Source organism: Petaurus breviceps, unplaced genomic scaffold, assembly GCF_028583685.1.
Source record: "Petaurus breviceps papuanus isolate PSGF00001 unplaced genomic scaffold, PetGlider_PUasm1.0 78, whole genome shotgun sequence".
Classification (NCBI taxonomy): domain Eukaryota; kingdom Metazoa; phylum Chordata; class Mammalia; order Diprotodontia; family Petauridae; genus Petaurus; species Petaurus breviceps.
Genome location: NW_027186502.1, coordinates 8,101,310 through 8,120,249, shown reverse-complemented (window position 1 = coordinate 8,120,249; position 18,940 = coordinate 8,101,310). Strand labels below are relative to the sequence as shown.

Sequence of the window (18,940 nt, the reverse complement as noted above, 5' to 3'; positions counted from 1 at the left end):
CCCCCAGAAGAACACAAGTTCTGTGAACACAGGGACTCTGGGTCTTTGTATCCTCAGCACCTGGCACAGTGTTGGCTAAGTGAAGACGATGGATTTCAACTTTGATTTGAAGGAATTCACAACTTAGCTTAGCTCTGGCCAAACTTTAACATTTATTATACATGAATCCCCTTTACATATATACTTAACATACTCTAGCCAAACTGGTCTACTTGCTGTCTGTCCCTCAGACACAGTATATGTGCCTGAAATACAGTAGTTGACTGATCAAACTTTTGGAACCCATGTAGAATGACAGTCCAGATAGCTAGACAAAACAGTTCAGAAATTCGAAGTATATTGTACTTTAGTCTTTATAATTCTTCATTGCATAAAATGAAATAATCTAATGACTTAAACCTTAAATCAACTTCATAACCCTATTAATGTATTGCTCCAAAATGCTGGCAGATCATTTATCACATTCAGTGTGAAGAGATGGGAACAGATTACATGAATCTCATCACCTGGTCCCCATTTCTGCTAACACCTCCCCCTTTCAGAACTATATAAAGTGTACTTATATATGTACACTCACTTTACTTATATATACCAATCTTAGGCATGCAAAAGTAGAAACAGTTTTTCTTTTTAAGTTATTTCAGGAGGTCTTTGTAAGCCTAGCATTTGAAGACAACTAATATGTAGCAAATCCTGCCACCTCAGTATCTATGGAATCTCTCCCTTACAAAATACTATTTATGCTTCAAACTGCTTACATTACTGCAAACCTGACTTTACATGTACTAATAAGTGTGCTTTTTTCAAGTAAATAAATGGTTTAATACTTTCCCTTAGAACTTTGAAATTATTAAAAATAGGCTGTTTAAATTTATAGACTGAAAAATTCACTTAAGCAAAATGCTGAGGGTTTAAGATACCAAATTTATCTATAATAAAAATGTATTTCAATCAATGAGCAACATAAAATCATTTGTCCACTTAAAATTTGTTTTTTTTTAATCTGTCACAGTAACGCTGCCCCCTGCCCACACACTTTTAAGAAGTGAGAAAACTGAGGGTACTTGTAATTGTTACAATAAAAACATTTTGGATAAGGAACACTAAAGAAATAAATAGATTTTCTTATTGGAAATAATTGATAGCATTTGACTTCAACTGACAACTCCGAGAAAAAGAGAACTTGAAATTTTTGTGTTTCAGATTTGTATGGTACTTAGTACTAAAGAAAATAAAATTTATATAAATCAAAAGAATTCTTTACATTTATAAAGCACTTTATAATCTGTAAAGCACACTAATATTATCTAATTTGATATTATATCCAAACATGAGGACTTTATAAAGATTTAAAATCTACACTTTAAGGTAGCACTGTTTAAAACTGTTTTATGCAAATGAACACAAAATTTATCTTTCAAATATTACTGCTATTAATAACCAACTGAAGAGTCACCTTACGTTAAGAAAAGGTAATGTGGTATATATAATATTGGCTTTCTGAAAACCAAACAGAAAAATTACCTTAAAATTTTGCCTTCTTTAAAATACAAGAAGAGAAAGTGTTGTAGATTTTGATAAGTGATCAAATTTAACCGGCAAATAATCCTAAATACACTTAAGGTAAAAAAAAATACAATTTCTATAGCAAACTAAGGAGTATTTTAACATTTCTGTGCTCACTGAATTACAAATGTGCTGAAAATATTTGTTATAAGAGGGAATTTTAGATGGCTAAAATACTCTCCCTTCTGCCCATTTCCTGCAATTGGAGACAATATAAACTTTCAGCTTGGTACAAAATAAAAAGTGGGAGAAAAAGTAAAAGCACAACCTTTCTATAAATATCTGATAATTATCCTTAAAACATAACAATGGGGGTAGGGAGGAATTAATTAACTTACCAAATATAGTCTTCTGCTAAAAATCCAGTATTCAAAGTCAAGATAACTCTTTATCTTAATCCTAGTTTGCCAGACAAATTGCAAACTGTGGTACAACGATGGCAAAGAAGAGTGTTATGCTCTCTTCCTGCTCAGTTATACTCAGAGGACACAGAATACTTGATATGAGCATGCTCAGTATCTAATTTAAAAAGCCTGGTACTTCATCTCAGCATGTGATGGCCTATTTCCAAGAAAACTGAAAGAGCTGTAAATCCAATCTAAAATAATTTGCTGCATTAAACAAAACTGGGCCACCAAATATTGATTTTTTTGCTTCATGATTTTTGTGGTTCATTTAGCATGATGTGGCTGGAAACTTATTTATAATTTTATTGACAATCTTTAGACTTCAATATTTCTTCAAATACATCATCATGATTAGGCAATAATTTTAATGAACTGGAAACAAACAAAAAAAATCCCTCCCGCTCCCAAAGTCTCACATAAACAATGCTTGACATTTTAATGTCTTTCTTTATTTACCTCTTGAAAAAGGAAAAAAAATTAAACATACTATGTTGTATATCTATATACGTACAACTAAACTCAGAAACATTATTTACTCATGGTCTCAGTTTTTCATTGAGAAAACGAAGGAGGTAGGCAAATAACCTCTAAAATCCCCTCTAACTCAAAAAATCGATGAAAATACTTGTATTTGGGGTGGCCAGGTAGCATAGCGAGTAAGAGCACCGGCTCCAGTGTCGGGATGACCTGGCAATCAAATCCTGGTTCAGACACTTAGCACCCACCCAGAAACATCTGGCCGTGTAACCTTGAGCAAGTTACTTAACCCCGATTGCTTAAAAAAAAAAACAAAAAAACTTGTATTTTTGTGGTAGCCTTTGATATTATGATAAGGTATTTCATTTAGAAACTCACAGAATAAAATGCACAAATATAAACACACATGACTACTCAGTACAGTTTCACCTTGATTTCACAGTCCACCCATTCATCTTTCCCAATCCCTGTGATACTGAATTACCAACCAAACTGAAAAGAAACCCCCTCTTATACTCTATGCAATCAGACGATTCTCATGTCTCACTCTAGATCTTCACTCCAAGTTCCATTTTACCCTCTGTAATTTTCATCCTACAATCAGCAAACTTCTCCCTTCATTCTGGACCTCTTCATTCTGTGCTGCTTGGATCTTCAAAGACACTCTTCTCCAGCACTGTGTTTATTTCTCACGCCTCCAACAAACTGGTCCTGGAAGGCAGTGGAAATCTTTATCTTTGCTCACTATCACTTTGAGATTCTCTCTTTTCTGCCTTTTCTCAGCAACCTGTCTGTCTTTGAGATTTACTCTATCAAAATGGACCTTAAATCATCTTCCTCCTTTCTAAAGGAGTTGAGTACTTGCCCCTACAGTCTTCCTCTGCAACTACAACTCTTACACTCACATTATGGTAAATCTACAAGCCTCAAATCAGAAACAAATAGGCCAACAAGCATTTATTCAGTGTCTGCTGTGTGCTAGGCACTGTATTAAGCTGTAGGATTTGGGGGATACAAAAGATAAAAAACAACCCCTGCTCTCAAGGAGCTCACAGTCTTACGGGGGAGACACCAAACAACTGTGAAAAAAGGATACATACACGGTAAACTAGAAATAATCTCATAGGAAAGGAACTAAGATTATGGAGAACTCACAAAAACACTCTAGTCCTCAACTCCCATAATTTATATTCTCCATTCTACTTTACCCACAAACATCAAGAACACCCTTAATCCTGCCATCACCCACAGATGTTCTACTTGCATATTCAAGATCCCTGAAACATTCTCATTTGGTTGTACTTAATAGCAGCCAATCTTTTCCTATGCCGTCCCCTGGCTAAACTCATTCTTGTATTTTTTAGGCTCTGGCTCCTACTCTCACTTCATTTTCCTCACTTCCCCATTTCAACCCTGTAGTTAACCAAGTAAGCTCCAGAACCCTTTACTTCCTTACCTTGTTTCTGCTCATGCACTGACAAAGTTCAACCCTGGACTACTCCCAGCTTCTACTAGTGCTCTTATTCAAGTACTGTTGAACAGAGCAGAAGAAGCCATATAACCAAATGAGTCCACTACAAATTTGTGGTATTAGTCAATCAAAAAGTATTTATTAAGTGCTTACTATATGCTAGGCATTGCATTATGTGCTAGAGACATAAGTAAAAAGAACGAAACAATCCTTTTTAGGAAGGAGCTTTCATTCTAGAGCAGGTAACAAGTATGCATATAAATATATACAGTATAAGTATAAAGTGAATAAATACAAATACAGTAAGTAGTTTCAGATAGAGTTCACTAGCAGTTAGGGGTGGCAGGTGGGGGTCAGGAAAGAGGTCATGAAGAATATTGTTTCTGTGGTGAATCCTAAAGAGGAGGACTCTATGAGAAGGTGGGTGGGGGTAGGGGAAAGTGGGGAAGGCAAGGAGGGAGTACATTACTGGAATGTGGGATGGCCAGGAAGAATGGAGATGGTGATGGAGAGAAAGAGAGACAGAGGCAGGCAATAAATAAAGACAGAGACAGAGAGAAGAATACAGAGAGAGAGAGAGAGAGAAAGAGAGAGAGAGAGAGAGAGAGAGAGAAAGCAGTTTGGCAGGTCTGCAAAGTATGGAGGCAGGGTATGACAGTCTGTAGGTGGGAAGAGAATCATGTCCAATGAGGCTAGAAAAATAAGGCTTTAAAAAGCAAGAGGGGGTGACATTTTATCATAGAGGCAGAACGAAGCCTCTGGAACTGATTGTATAGGGAAGTCACGTAGTCAGATCTGCACTTATGGGAAATAAAACATACATGTGTTTTTAATTTGTTTGTGTAGGCAAGTATATGTGCATGTGCATGTTTGTGATCTGCAAAGACATGATACTTAAACCCATGAGAGCTCATAAGGTTACCAAAAGATTAAAGAGGGAGAAGAAAAGAGAAAGTAGAGAGAATCCAGGTAAAATCTATTCCTAGAGTTAGGGGGAGTGATATGATATGGATGAGCCCAGCAAAGAAGATTGGGAGGGAGTGACCAGTAGAAAAATAATCAGTATATCACAGCAGTATCAAATAACATTATGAAACCAAAAGAGGAAAAGTATTCAGGAGGTTAAGATTGGTCAATGGTGAGAAATATGGCACAGGTCAAGAGAGAGGAGGAAAAAATGATCAGATTTGGCAAATAAGAGATCATTAAAAGAAATCAGTTTTGGTTGCGTGGCAAGGTTAGAGACCTGATTGCAACGACTTATCTAATCTCAACTGGGCCCTCACTGAAGCAAAAACTCCCTTTTACTCTTCCCTGACTTCAATAACATACCCTAGAGAAGCTATTCCAAAGTTTCTATGCTGAAGCATTCTACCATTGATTGGCTCTGCTAAGGACCTTGCCTCTGATTTTATGGAGTAAAGAAACATTTGCAGTATGTTCTCTCTTCTCACTAGACCTACCCTACCCTTCAGTCTATCATCTTAAATATCTTCTCTATATTTCTTACTTGGAATCCTTGAAAATTTTATCTATAATCGTTACTTCCACTTCTCCCATTTAATTTTCAACCTTAGCCTGAAATCTTATCACTGAAATAGGACATCTAGAATCCAATCCAAAAGAAGTTAAAAAAAAAAAAGCAACCTATTACTGATCCAGAACTTACTCAGCACCCCTCCCCCACCTCCCACGCAACTCACAGTGAGGCTGCACTAATCGACCCAAGGACACAAAACAAACTTACAGCAAACTTCCATCACACCCTGGTTCTTTCCCCCTCTTTCTGGTTCCATGAACACCCTAGCTCCAGGTTGCAAAAGTCTGCTTGGGTCTTGATAGCCAACTCGGTTACAGTACTTCAGGAGTAAAAGCCTGCCAGGGGCTGCAACCCAGAAGGACTGGTGTTATAAACCTCTGAACTACCGGTGCTGGGTCAGTGAGCTAAGGAATAGAGTGGGACAGGTCACCAGGACAGGATGTATGTGGACAGGAATGCATGTAAGTGTGTGAGAGGGATGAGGAGTGTATGACAGGGTAGCACTTCAATAAGTCCGAGGGAAAGAGTACAGCATCTAGCTAGGCTCAGTTTTGACCATCCAAAAGTCAATTGCAGGCTACAAAAATAAATCCTCAAATCAAAAGCATTTTTACATAATAATAAGAAAACACAATAAGCAATAAAAGGGAAATCCCATTCCAAATAACAAAATGCACAAAACATCTGGGGACCAACCTCCCAATTCACAAGACTCATATAGATTCAATTACAAAGCACTTCTTAAAAAAGATAAAGAACAATTTAAATGAATATTCAGTGCTCATAGCTAGGTTGTGCCAATATAATAAAAATGACAATACGACCAAAGTTAATTTATACTCTTAATGCTACACCAATCAAACTACCAAGAGGACATATTATAAAACTTGATAAAATGAGAACAAAATTCATTTGGAAAAAAGAAAAGATCTAGAATGCCAAAGTAAATTTTGAAATGTAGTAAGCACAAAAGGAGAACAGTACTTTCAGATCTCAAACTAATATTATAAAGTAATAGTCATAAAAAACATTTGGTATTGCTCAAAGAACAGAGAGACAGATCAATGGAACTGACTAAGCAAGCGAAGTTCAGAAACAATTTAACTCAATAAGTTAGTATTTGATAAAGATGAAAATAAATTAGATAGAGAAAAACTGCATATTTTTTAAAAACTGCTAGGAAAACTAGAAAATAGTTTGGCAGAAATTAGGCCATACTCTAAATGGATGTGACCTTAATGTTAAAGATCATATTATAAAAATTTTAAAGAGAAACACATCATATACTTCTTACAGCTATGGGTAGAAAATGTATTCTTAACCAAACAAGAGATAGAGGCAATTACAAAAGATAAAAAGGATAATTCTGATTACTTGAAACTGAAAAGCTTCTGCATATACAATATGAATTTATCTAGGATAAAAAGGGAAATGGAACCTTTGGATCAAATTTCTCTGATAAGGTATGAAAGATATACAAAAATTATTAAATATATGTAAGACTAAAAGCTATTCCTTAACAGATAAATGGTCTCACAAAGAACTATGAAGTATTCACAACCAGGTGAAAAAATGTTCCAAATTACTAATAAGAGAAGTGCAAAACAAAATAACCTCATACCCTGAAAACTGGCAAAAATGAGCAAAAAAGGGCAAAGAGATTGTGGAAAGATAGGCACACTAACACATTGTTGGTGGAGCTGTAAAATGATATAACCAATTTGGAATTTGGCAAATAAAGTGACCCATTGAACCAGAGTCTCCATTACTGGGACTCTCAAGAAAGGGATTACTCAAGCAAGCCATTAATAAGAAAAAGTTCCCATCTACCTTAAAATATTTAAAACAACAATTTTTGAAATAGCTATGAATGGAAATAGCATGTGCTCATCAATTGGAGAATATTTAAACAAACTGTGGTACATGAATATAACGAAATATTACTGCACTGGAAGAAATGGTGTGTAATAAATACAGAGATACATGGAAAGATCTATAGGAATTGATTCAGAGTGAAACAAACAGAATCAAGAAAACAACATACACAGTAACTATAACAATATATATGGAAGGACAAAGAAACAAAACAAAAAAAAATAAATGTAACAAAATGATAAAGATTAAACAGCACTCAAGTGAGAATATATGTGAAGATAGTACTCTTTCCCCAACTTATCCTGCATGGAGTTGAGAGGTCTACAGGCTTTACACACTGCATATGTTTACTGATTTTTTTTCAATGTATCAATCAGTTGTGCTTTTCCTTCTCTTTAAAAAGTACTATTTTTCATGAAATTGTTCTTTGGAATGAGGAGAAAGAATGACAAGGGATACTATGGTGATGTAAAAAGCAGAAAATATCAATAAAAACTTATTTTTCAAAAATGAACAAAAAAAAAAGAAGATTGTCATTTTGCAGCTGTGCATAAGCTAGATTGTAGTGGAGAAATGCTGGAAACAAGGAGACTAATAAGGATACAACAATAGTCCAGGAGGTAATAGGAGTCTGAAGGAGATGGATGTGAGAGGTGAGCAGGTAAGACACAGGGGATGAATATGAGGGAAGATTAAGAGAATGACTCAGTAAAACCTGGTGCTGTAGATCAAGAGAGGAAAAGGGTGGGTTGAGAGGTAAAGATAATGAGATTCTGGACCAGTTTAATTCAATGCCCTTGGGACATGCAGTTAGAGATATGTGAGCAGAACTTTGAAGGGCTTTAAGTTAAAGACTGGATATGCAGACTAGGGACTTAACTTCATAGAGATGATAGTTGAATCCATGGGATTTAGCGATGTCACAGATTGAGAAAAGGGTTCAGGACAATGTCCTGGGATATAAGTATGTCTAGAGAGCAGGATATAAATGATGCTAGCAAAGGAATTTGAGAATGATCAGTCAGGCAGGTAATGAAGTATGGCAGAATAGGGTTAGAACTAGGTCAGGAAAACCCAGGATGGAGACAATACTCAAAAGGGGGGCAAGGGAAGGAGAGTCTTCAGCAGTGCCAAATGCTGCAGAGGCCAAGATGGATGAGAACTATTCTAGGTCAACCCTAACCCAGGCCTGCCCAAGGATTCAGGATTGGAATTAGAACGCAACGAAATGCTGTGGACTGTAAAATGCAATAAAAATAACTTCACTGATAAAGAGAGATTAAAAGAATATAAGTTCTAAAGTTTAAAAATACACTGGCTCAGATAAAATACTACTCCCCTCTACCTCCATGTTACCACAGCAACTAAACCACTTAAGTCAGGAAGGTTTTCCCACTCAGCTGAGCTCCTATAACAGCTCCCCCTAAATTGGGTCTTTCATGCCCCAGGCTACTGGGAAGGCAAAGGCCTTCCTGCCCCTTTAAAGAACCATCCAGTCTACATAAAGCAGGCATGATTCATCTGCAAAAAATAGGAAAAGACCACTGGAGAGAAACCGGGCAAGAGATGTTGGGGGAAGGGGAGAATTAAAGAATTCAGTGTTGAATAAGTCAAGATATATAATATAACTGGAATATATATGGGCCTAGTGCTCAAATAAATGGTTGGGGCTGGAGATACATATTTACACTGATGTCAATTACCTCCAGATACAATAATTGTGAAAAATGCTTTGCAAACATTAAAGCACTAATGCAAAGTCAGCTTTCCCCAATCCTTCCTTTATTTCTGTTAAAATACAGAAGGAATGCATAGATATTACAAAGAAGCAAATTAAGGCTTGATATAAGTGAAAGAGCTCCAATAATTAGAATTGTTTAAAAGCAGAATTGGCTGCCTTAGGAGTTGTCTAGTACCCCTAACTGGAGATTTTTCAGAAAAAAGTTGAATTGACTACTTTAGGTGTATATTATGAAGAGGACTCTGAGATTTTTAATAGATCTTTTTTCTTTTCTTTTTTTTTTTTTGGAGGGCAATTAAGTTAAGTGACTTGCCCAAAGTCACAGGGCTAGTAAGTGTGTCAAGTGTCTGAGGCTGCATTTGAACTCAGGTCCTCCTGACTCCAGGGCCGGTGCTGTATTCACTTCACCACCTACCTGCCCCTAATAGATCTTAAATAGGTCACAGAGTGATTACTTTAATGTGGGAGGCAGTGTCATGTTGTAAGAAAAGTGTTAGCATTAGAATCAGTAGACTGAGTTAGAATCCCAGTTTCAACACTTAAACTAGCTATGTGAAAATAGGCAAGTCATTTAACATACATCAGTTTTCTTGTGTATAAAACAGGAATTATAACACTTTTACACTATCTCATAAAGAATTGTAAAGAAAGGGTGATAATACACTTGAAGCTGTCAACTTTCTTGCATATTGCTACAAATTAGACACAAAGTTAAGCAACTCCCACTTTTCTATTTATTAACCTATGGTAGCTGTATTCTAACCTATTTTGTTATCCCTTCAAAAGAAAAACAATGATTTTTTTAAAAAAATGTCTTCACAAAAAGACAAATTCTATTCTAATTATGATGTCCTTGGGAGATAGATGTTGGGGAACAGGAACAGCCAAGTGGAACATTCCAAGAAGAGACCTGTGTGCCTGATTAGCACAATGTAGGGGTTCATAAATGCTTATTTACTTGGTTTGACTTTGATTTTAGGGCTAAGACAACTTCATAATCCAATGAGCAAAATGATAGGTCAGGTAATAACGCCCAAAATAAATTACAATTTCTTTACATTTTAAGTCAGATAAAATGCGATAATTGGATTTTATACCGAAAACTAACAAATATGTATCTCTCATTCACAGCACAAAGGCATCTATATACTCCCACAAAATTCACTATACTCAAAAGGCATTTTGTCAGTGTTAACTTAGGTACTTAAAAAACATGTATTTGAGATTTCCCCCCTCTATTTTGGGTTCATTCTATGAGAATAACACAATACAGTTGTTTTATTTTTAAATAACAAAGCTGTTTTTCTCCATTCTTGCCCACAGGAAACAGATGAAAAATAAAGTCAGTAGATATTTTAGGTTGATGATAGATCTAAATGTAAAGATAAAGTGCCCTCATCTGGTCAAAAGAAAAATCAACATTCTATGGCTATTACACAGATTCCCAGCTTCCAGAACTTATTTAATTTTTAAGTAAATAAACCTAAGTTTAAAAAATAAGTAGAAAGTCAATGACATAAAATCTTTCGCTACTTTAATATAAAATATATTTAACAATAAGATAAAGGATTAACTGCTGAATAATCTTGTTCCAACAAATCAAAAATACTTAAAATTGTTACTAATAGCCTGTAATCTGCAAATTCTGAAACACAAAATTTGGTAGAATTTCCCCGTCTCTAAGTTTGAGTGAACCATATATTCACTCTATAAGGAAATATCTCAGAAAATGTAATAATTTGTCTTTTTTTGAGTACAAAAATAAGGTATCACTGCAGTAGTATATTTTTCTACACTTTAGACTACACTGTGGATTTTTCTCAATAAAATTCTCTTTTGATACCTCATACATGGTAGCATGGAGTTTAAACCAGGATCTCTAAGATTTTACCAGCAGGACACATGCTCTGCCAAGTTTAAAAATAATGGAAAAGACAAAAAGAAACATGCCCATAGCTGATGATGCCCCTTTCTGAACACCTACTCTAGCTAGCTAGTTATGTAGAAGGAATTCCACTGCTATTAGACCAGTCATCTGGGGATGAACTCTTTGGCTGTAAATGCCTGCAACTGGTTAATCAAACAAAAATACAAAATAATCTTAAGTTTGTGAGAACCACTTCCACATACTCAATGACAGTGGCAGTTTTGGGTACTCTAAAAGTGTACATTCCTATCCAGTCAACAAGTAGACAAATGGTTTGAGGAATTGAAACATAACAACCCTGCCATTCTCCCTATAGTTTTATCAAGTATCCATGAAACATAATTTCATGGGATGTGGTCATCTTACATGGCAAAACTTACGATGAATATTTGAAAGAAGACTACTAGAAAATAATTGTAGCTTATGCCAACATCTACAGAGAAGGAAGAGTCAGAGAAACTGAAGAATATACTTTTTTATACTGAATGACTTCAATGCAAAATTGAGCATAGAGGAAGACAGCAAAAAATGGCTTAAAAATATGGTTCCGGGGTAGGAAGAGATGTTAAAGACGTATGGAAGCCTCCCATCAATGTATCAGGAATATTTTCTTCAAAAAGAAAGTCGAGAGATACTGAGCACAGCAAATAATATGTATTATCAGCTAAAAATGATACTGGTTGTAGTTAAACAAATCAGATCAATATTAATCAATCAACAAACATTCACTAAGTACTTACTATGTACTATGTGATGCACAAAAGCGCTGAAGAACATGTAAAGAGAAAAAAATTTACATTCTAATATGAAAGACACCATATACAAAAATAAACATGACACAAGATATATATTAGATGGAATCTTCACCTTAGAGAAGGCACTAGTACCTAAAAAGAACAGGAAAGGTATCCTGCAGATCTCACATGGAATGCTGGATTAAATTCTAAGGACAACAATAAATTAGAGTTCCCCAAGATGGGAAATCAGGCCAGTGATGGGTCTTAAGCCCATGTCATGTGAGGTTCAGTGGAAGGAACCAGAGATGTTTATCCTGAGGAAGGGAAGACAGGAAGAGGCAGAAAAAAGGGCCACAGTATACTTACCTATACTGAATCTGAAGGGCTGTCATATGAAGGAAGGATTAGATTTGTTCTGTTTGACTTCTGGGGGTAGTAGTAGGTGTAGTAAGTGAAAGGTGCAGAGGTACAAATTCAGATTTTATCTAAGGAAACATTTCCTAAAAATCAGGGCTGTCCAAAAGTGGAATGGGCTGTGTCAATAAATGGTTGGCTCCAAATCCTTAGAGTAGAGCCTTGGATGACCACTTATCAGGTATGCTATAGTGAGGATTCCTTTCATATATATGTAAGACTAGATAGCCACTGAAATCTCTACCAGCTCTCACATTTTATGATTCCATTGCTATTATTCTGGACCAAACACTTCATAAAGAAAAAAGCACCTATCTACAAAAAAAATTCATAATTGCTCTATTTATGATCATGTAAAATTTAAAGAAAAAAGCCTATTCCACAATTAAAGAATAAATTATGTAAGAGCACCGGCCCCAGAGTCGGGATGACCTGGGATCGAATCTGGGCTCTGATACAAATAACTAGCCGTGTTACCTTGAGCAAGTTACTTAACCCCGATTGCTTTAAAAAAAAAAAAAAGAATAAATTGTAAGTATAGTAACAAAATTTCATTGAGAGCAGCTAGGTGGTACAGTGGATAGAGCACTGGGCTTGAAATCAGGAAGACACATCTTCATGAGTTCAAATCCAGCCTCAGATACTTCCTAGCTGCATGACCCTGGATAAGTCGCTTAACCCTGTTTGTCTCAGTTCCATGTGTAAAATGAGCCGCAGAAGGGAATGTCAGACCACTCTTGTATCTTGCCAAGAAAACACTAAATGGGATCGAGAAGATGTGGACACAACTGAAACAACTCAACAACAGTAACAAAACAAAGTTTCTTTATTAGGAAATTCCCTATACCAATGAAATCACAAGTCTGATTACTGTACCTTTCCCAGAAGTTGTTCTCACCTCTATCCCATTTTTACCAACAAGGAAGGGGAGATATGGGATAGATGGTTTCTTTGGTCCCTTCCAGGTCTAGGATTTCTGATCTCCAGACACTATGATCTATGAACTGTTTTCATCTGTACACACCTTATTTCTCACCAGCAGACTTATACTCCTTGAAGGTGGGGACATTTTTTGTTTTTGTATGTGGATTCCTACCATGTCTTAGTCTAGGGGTGGGAACTTATGGTCTAGAGGCTGCAGGCTCCCCAACCCCGTGACTTAGACATTGTAAACGTTTACCTTAATGATGTTAAATCTCCTTGTACCCAGGCATCTTATTGTGAAAGCTCATCTATAAATAATTTAAATACTCCTGTCTCAATTGTCACATCTGTAAAATGAGGATAACACCATTTAACTCCCAAGGTTGTTGTCAGGATTAAATGAAATATGTGTAAAGTGCTAAGCAGAGTGCCTGGCATTTAATAAATGTGTATTCCTTTCTTCCCCCTCTCCTGTAAAGATAATTAGTTTCTTATCCTTCTATAATCTCCCTCACTCCACTATCATTCTCCATCCTCACCAAAACCTCTAAGGCTACCATTCCTTTCAAGTTCTCTCAGTCCGTCACCTCTACTTTGGTCTCTCTTTGCTATCAACAGATAACCCTGGAGGAATCCAGTTCAAAGATGTTTTGTCATATAACCTTAATCCCTCTGCTACTTTGTACTATATAACGTTCAGATCTGACCAATCTCTTTCTTCAAATGTTCACATTCTTATTGCCTATTACCAAGGAGCTGAAGAGCAATGGAAAAGTCATACCATAGGCCAATTTGTGGCCAGCTATCTAATCTCAACCGGTCCTTGATGGCAGTATGGCAAAATTTTTATCTGTTCTATTTCCCTTCAGAGCTGTTCCACAATGTCTTCTTTGTAAAAAATCTCGATTCATCATCTACCTTGGTATGCCTTAATAGATGTCACAAAATCAGAGTTTTAGGGTCAAAAGGCACTCATAGAGCACAACACATTCATTTGAACACATACCTCAAAGGGAAATGTATGCCAAAGTTAGGCCAAAATTAGCACAAGCAGCAGAGAATGGACCCATACTTTGTGTATCAACTATCAGTGTGGCTGCTGACCTTGATGCCATGTTTCTTCACTGAAGGTGTTTGACAACACGGCTGAAAACATCATGCTAAAAGCATGAGGGCAAGCACACAGCCTTGTTTTGCCCCCCTGCTGACTGGGAGAGTATGAGAGCATCTTCTATCGTCCAGAACCCAGGTAAGCTGTCATCATGAAACTGACGCACAACACTGAGGAAATTCTCTGGACAACCAAATTTTGACATAATTTTCAATAAGCCCTCAGTACTGACTGTATCAGTGGATAAGTTCATTTCTTTGGCAGTATACTTTCTAGGGATGTACATATGGATGATGAGGTTGATGCATGCATTGCCAGTGTTTGGGAGGCTCTGAAGGAAAGCGTGGGAGAGAAGACATATTAGACTGCCTACCAAACTGAAGGTCTACAGAGCCATGGTGCTGACCTCATTGTTGTATGCCTGTGAAACCTGGACGGTATACCAGCACCACATAAGGAAACTGAATCGCTTCCATTTGAATTGTCTTAGGAAGATCCTGAAGATCATCTGGCAGGATAAGATACCAGACACTAAGATCTTTTTTTTGAACTAAACTACCATGCATTCAAGCTCTGCTGGAGAGAGTGCAACTCCAAGGGCTGGCCATGTTTGAATGCAAAATGAATGCTTCTCTAAAAGACTATTTTATGGAGAACTCACAGAGCAAGCACTAGCTCACATAGTGGTCAACAGAAGCAATACAAGGACACTCTCAAGGTCTCTCTTAGGAACTTTGGAATTGACTGTGTGGCATGGGAGACACTGGCACAGGACCACTCAACTTGGCGTGCCCTCACTGGCAAAGTGCTGTGCTCTATGAGCAAAGCAGAAATGAAGTAGCTTAAAGGAAATGTGAGATGCACAAATTTAGAGAATTTACCCCAAATATTCACATGGGACTATTTGTACCTGACCTGTGGTAGAGCATTCTGAGTTCATATTGGTTTGATTAACCACTGTCAGACACACTGTAACTTGATGCTAACTTAATGTCATTTTGTTCCTCCTCAAGAATAAAGGACAATGGGTGGCTAGGTGGCACAGTGGTCAATGATGAGAACTGCGTAGTCTTGCAGTTATTAAATAAATATAAATTGTTATGCTTACTTTACCCTGCATCTTCTCATAAGCCTTTCCAATTTTTTTTTTGGGGGGGAAGGAGGGGTAAGGCAGGGCATTGGGGTTAAGTGACTTGCCCAAGTTCACTAAGCTAGTAAGCTTGGTTAACTGCATGAGGTCAAATTTGAACTCAGGTCCTCTTGACTCCAGGGCCAGTGCTCTGTTCACTGCACCACGTAGCTGCCCCAGCCTTTCCAATTCTTTTATTTTTTTTTGAGGGAAATTGGGGTTAAGTGACTTGTCCAAAGTCACACGGCTAGTAATTATGTCAAGTGTCTAAGGCTAGATTTGAGCTCAGGTCCTCCTGACTCCAGGGCCAGTGCTCTATGCATTGTGCCACCTAGCTGCCTCCATTTCCAATTCTTTTTTAAAAATTCATCACCCCTAAAAGTTCATTTTAGCTTGTAAAGATACCAGCTATCTGAGGCTAGTATGAAATATGGAAAACTCCCATCTACACCTCATGGTAAAATGGTTGTTCTGATTACAGGAATGATTTTAAAGATATTACACAGGTACAATCAACAAATTTTTAACCAATTAAATATGTGGAGGAAAAAAGGGAACATTTTAACACTAAGGTTCAAACATTTGAGTTTGGGTGAATGGAAGGGCCACTAGCTGCAAGAGTTAGGTCAAAAGAACAAATCAATTGAGGAGTTCAAATCACCAAGTCCTGAAAAATTATATGCTAGAGTATTTATAGAACAGTAAAGAATGATTGTCTAACCACTCATTATCAGTGAACTCTGCAAGATCATGGAGAAGAGATTATTATAATAGGGAAAAAGTACAAATGATTATGTCCCAATTTTCAAAAAAGGAAAGAGAAGAGAGTCTGCTCTCTAGAGGCCAAATGAGTACAGCTCTTATTCAAAACTTCTCAGGATTCCCTGAAATAATTTCTTTTAATGTAATGATATTCTATGACATTCATCTATCACAATTTCTTCAGCCATCCCTCAAATGATGGGTACTCCCTCGGTGCCATTCTTTTCTCTTCCTTTCCTTACATCCTCCCCTTCGGGATGAGTAGTGAGTATACCTAATGTTTGACTACTCTCTCACTGGTATTAACTTCTCCTATGTAGAACTATCTCCTCCCATCCCCACTGGTTTCACTATCAGGCATGCTGCATTTCTTTTTTTTTTTTTTTAAAGCAATTGGGGTTAAGTAACTTGCTCACGGTTATACAGCCAGGTGTTTCTGGGTGGGTGCTAAGTGTCTGAGCCCAGATTTGATCCCCAGGTCATCCCGACACTGGAGCCAGTGCTCTTACTTGCTGTGCTACCTGGCTGCCCAAGGCATGCTGCATTTCTAATCCAAACTATTTGTGTGTATTCAACCTTCCTTTGTTTTATCTAAGCTTGAGGTTCATCTGATACCCTCTCTTACCCTACCCCTTCTTTTATTTTTGTCTATACTTAATATGCCTTGCTCTCCATTATGAGAAACAGCAAGTTCTAATCAATTTTTCCTCCTTTCAATATTAGTGAATTTCTTTTACCTTTACTTCTCTTTCTCTTTATAAAATCTACAGGATATAACCAATCCAGACTCTGGGTCCAGTTTTACTTCTTTAACTCTCCCTTTGAAGGCCTTCAAATTCTGAAGAGACATATTTCTTCCCACCCCTCCCTAATTAAGATGCTAACACTGCATTATCATAGAGCTCCTTCCAAATGACCAAAAATTTTGCCTGTTAAGGTTTCTCTTGTGTTTGTATTTCAAAGTTCTTACTCAGCTCTGATCTTTTCATCAGATATATTTGAAGGTTTTCTTTGATTAAAGCTCCATTTTCCTTCTGTGAGATTTTACTCAACTTTGCAAGGTAATCTATCCTTGGTTGTAATTTTTGTCTTTTGAAACCATTATCTCCTCTCATCTGGGGTAGAAGCTGCCAGGTCTTAGGTGATCCACACTGTGGTTTCTTGGTACTTGAATGGTGCCTTTCTGGATACATGCTGTATTTCTTTTCTTTGACCTGAAAACTCTAGGTTAACTCTAGGTTTGGAATATGATATTTCTGGGGTTTTCCTTTTTGGAGTTTCCTTTAGGAAGTGACTGGCAGATTCTATCTCTACTTTGCTCTTTGGATCAAACAGATTTAATTAGAGTTTAGACTTAGAATTTAACAGTTTTCATGTATGATTTCATGATTCTTGATATGATTTGCTCCATGCTTTTTTTTTTTATCATGGGTTTCAATGAGCCCCACAAATTTTAAATTATATCTTCTTCACCTGTTTCCTAAGTCAGGTACTTGTAACAACAGATTCAATCTTTAAATTCTGTTCTATGTTTTGTGCTCTCATGAAGTCATTAATTTCTCTTTGGTAAATTTTAATTTTCAAGGAGACTGTAACTTGGGTAAGCTTACTTACTCCTTTCAATTTTAAGCTATTTATTCTCTTTCTAATGCTATTCTACAGGGCTTTTATTTATTATTTTTTTTTACCTCTGTTTAATTTCTTCTAGGTAGCATGACAGAACAGTGGGGGCAGAAAGATCTGGAGTTCAAATCCTCTGTGTGACCCTGGGGAAGGTGCTCAGCTGCTATTGGCCTCAGTTTCCTCAACTGTAAAATGAAGATAATATCAGAGCTTACCTCATCATATAGGCCTGTTATGAAGATCAAATGACAGATCTGTAAAGTGCTTAGTACAGTACCTGGAACATGGTAGGTGCCATACAAACACATATCCCCTTCCTCACTGATGAAGTCTTTGGCACACTGTATTTTTATTTACCCAATCACATTTTAATCTGGTTCAGGCAGCACTCCAGAGTTTCTCAAGTGCTTTGTTGATGCTGGCAGGGGGTCTGACACTCTGCCTCTCCAGCATCTCAGCACGGGCACCCTTTCGCCCAGGGCACTGACACAACATGCCACATGGCTTCTGAGGTCCATGGTGTAGGTTTCTAGTCATGGAAGGCTCTCGGTTCTTGCTATTTCAAATAAAACCTTAGAGCCAACAAGTCTCTGGCCAGTCTGTTTGCACCACAAGGCTGCCAGCTTGTTTGTCTATGCTAGCAATTTTCTTTAGTATGGCCCATGAATTTCTGACTTTTGGTGTAGTTTGAGGGCAGAAGTCACTGTCGTTTGCCTCTGGATTTCTTGATCATTATTGGTCTGGGGCAATTTCTAGGTTTTTGCATTTTGTAGACATAAAGGAGTTGGTGCATTCTGCCTCTGTTTGGCTAGCAGCTCCAAGGCAAAAATTTTAAAAAGCTAACTTGGTATTTGGTAAATAATGCTGGTTCTATCTTTCAACCAGAAAAAGAAATGTTTCCCCCTACTATCATAACTCTTCCTTGCCTCTGCCACCACCGTAGTCCAGAGGAATGCCACATCTCACATATAAACATTTTATCCAATAGCATCTGCTAGTTTTCTCATATTTTTGTGAGAAACAGGAGCTAAAAGTACATAAAAGTCCATAGGACCATTTTCATGAAGGAATACTGCATTGTTATTCATTGTTAGGAAAAAAAAATCATCTACTATGCTTCTGAAAAAACAAGACTTCAAGTTTGAAACAAACCTCCTGTTATAATGATGGATACTGCCACAGAAACTTCCATCAGAGAGAAGAGAGAACCTAAACAGAAGTCTCTTGACCTCAACT

The 18,940-nt window shown here is 37.0% G+C and overlaps 1 protein-coding gene across 18 annotated transcripts in view; it reads right to left on the bottom strand.

The window, feature by feature from the left end:
• The window catches only part of PLEKHA5 (pleckstrin homology domain containing A5), a 201,638-nt gene that overhangs the window by 140,350 nt on the left and 42,348 nt on the right, over positions 1 to 18,940 (bottom strand). Inside the window, exon 1 of one of the 18 annotated variants that reach the window (XM_069106165.1) lies at positions 1,905 to 2,081. The exons of the other annotated variants lie outside the window; for them this stretch is intronic. The gene's annotated coding sequence lies outside the window, so the exon portion shown is untranslated. Of the gene's footprint in view, positions 1 to 1,904; positions 2,082 to 18,940 lie in introns of those variants that run through there. 18 annotated transcript variants of the gene reach the window in all.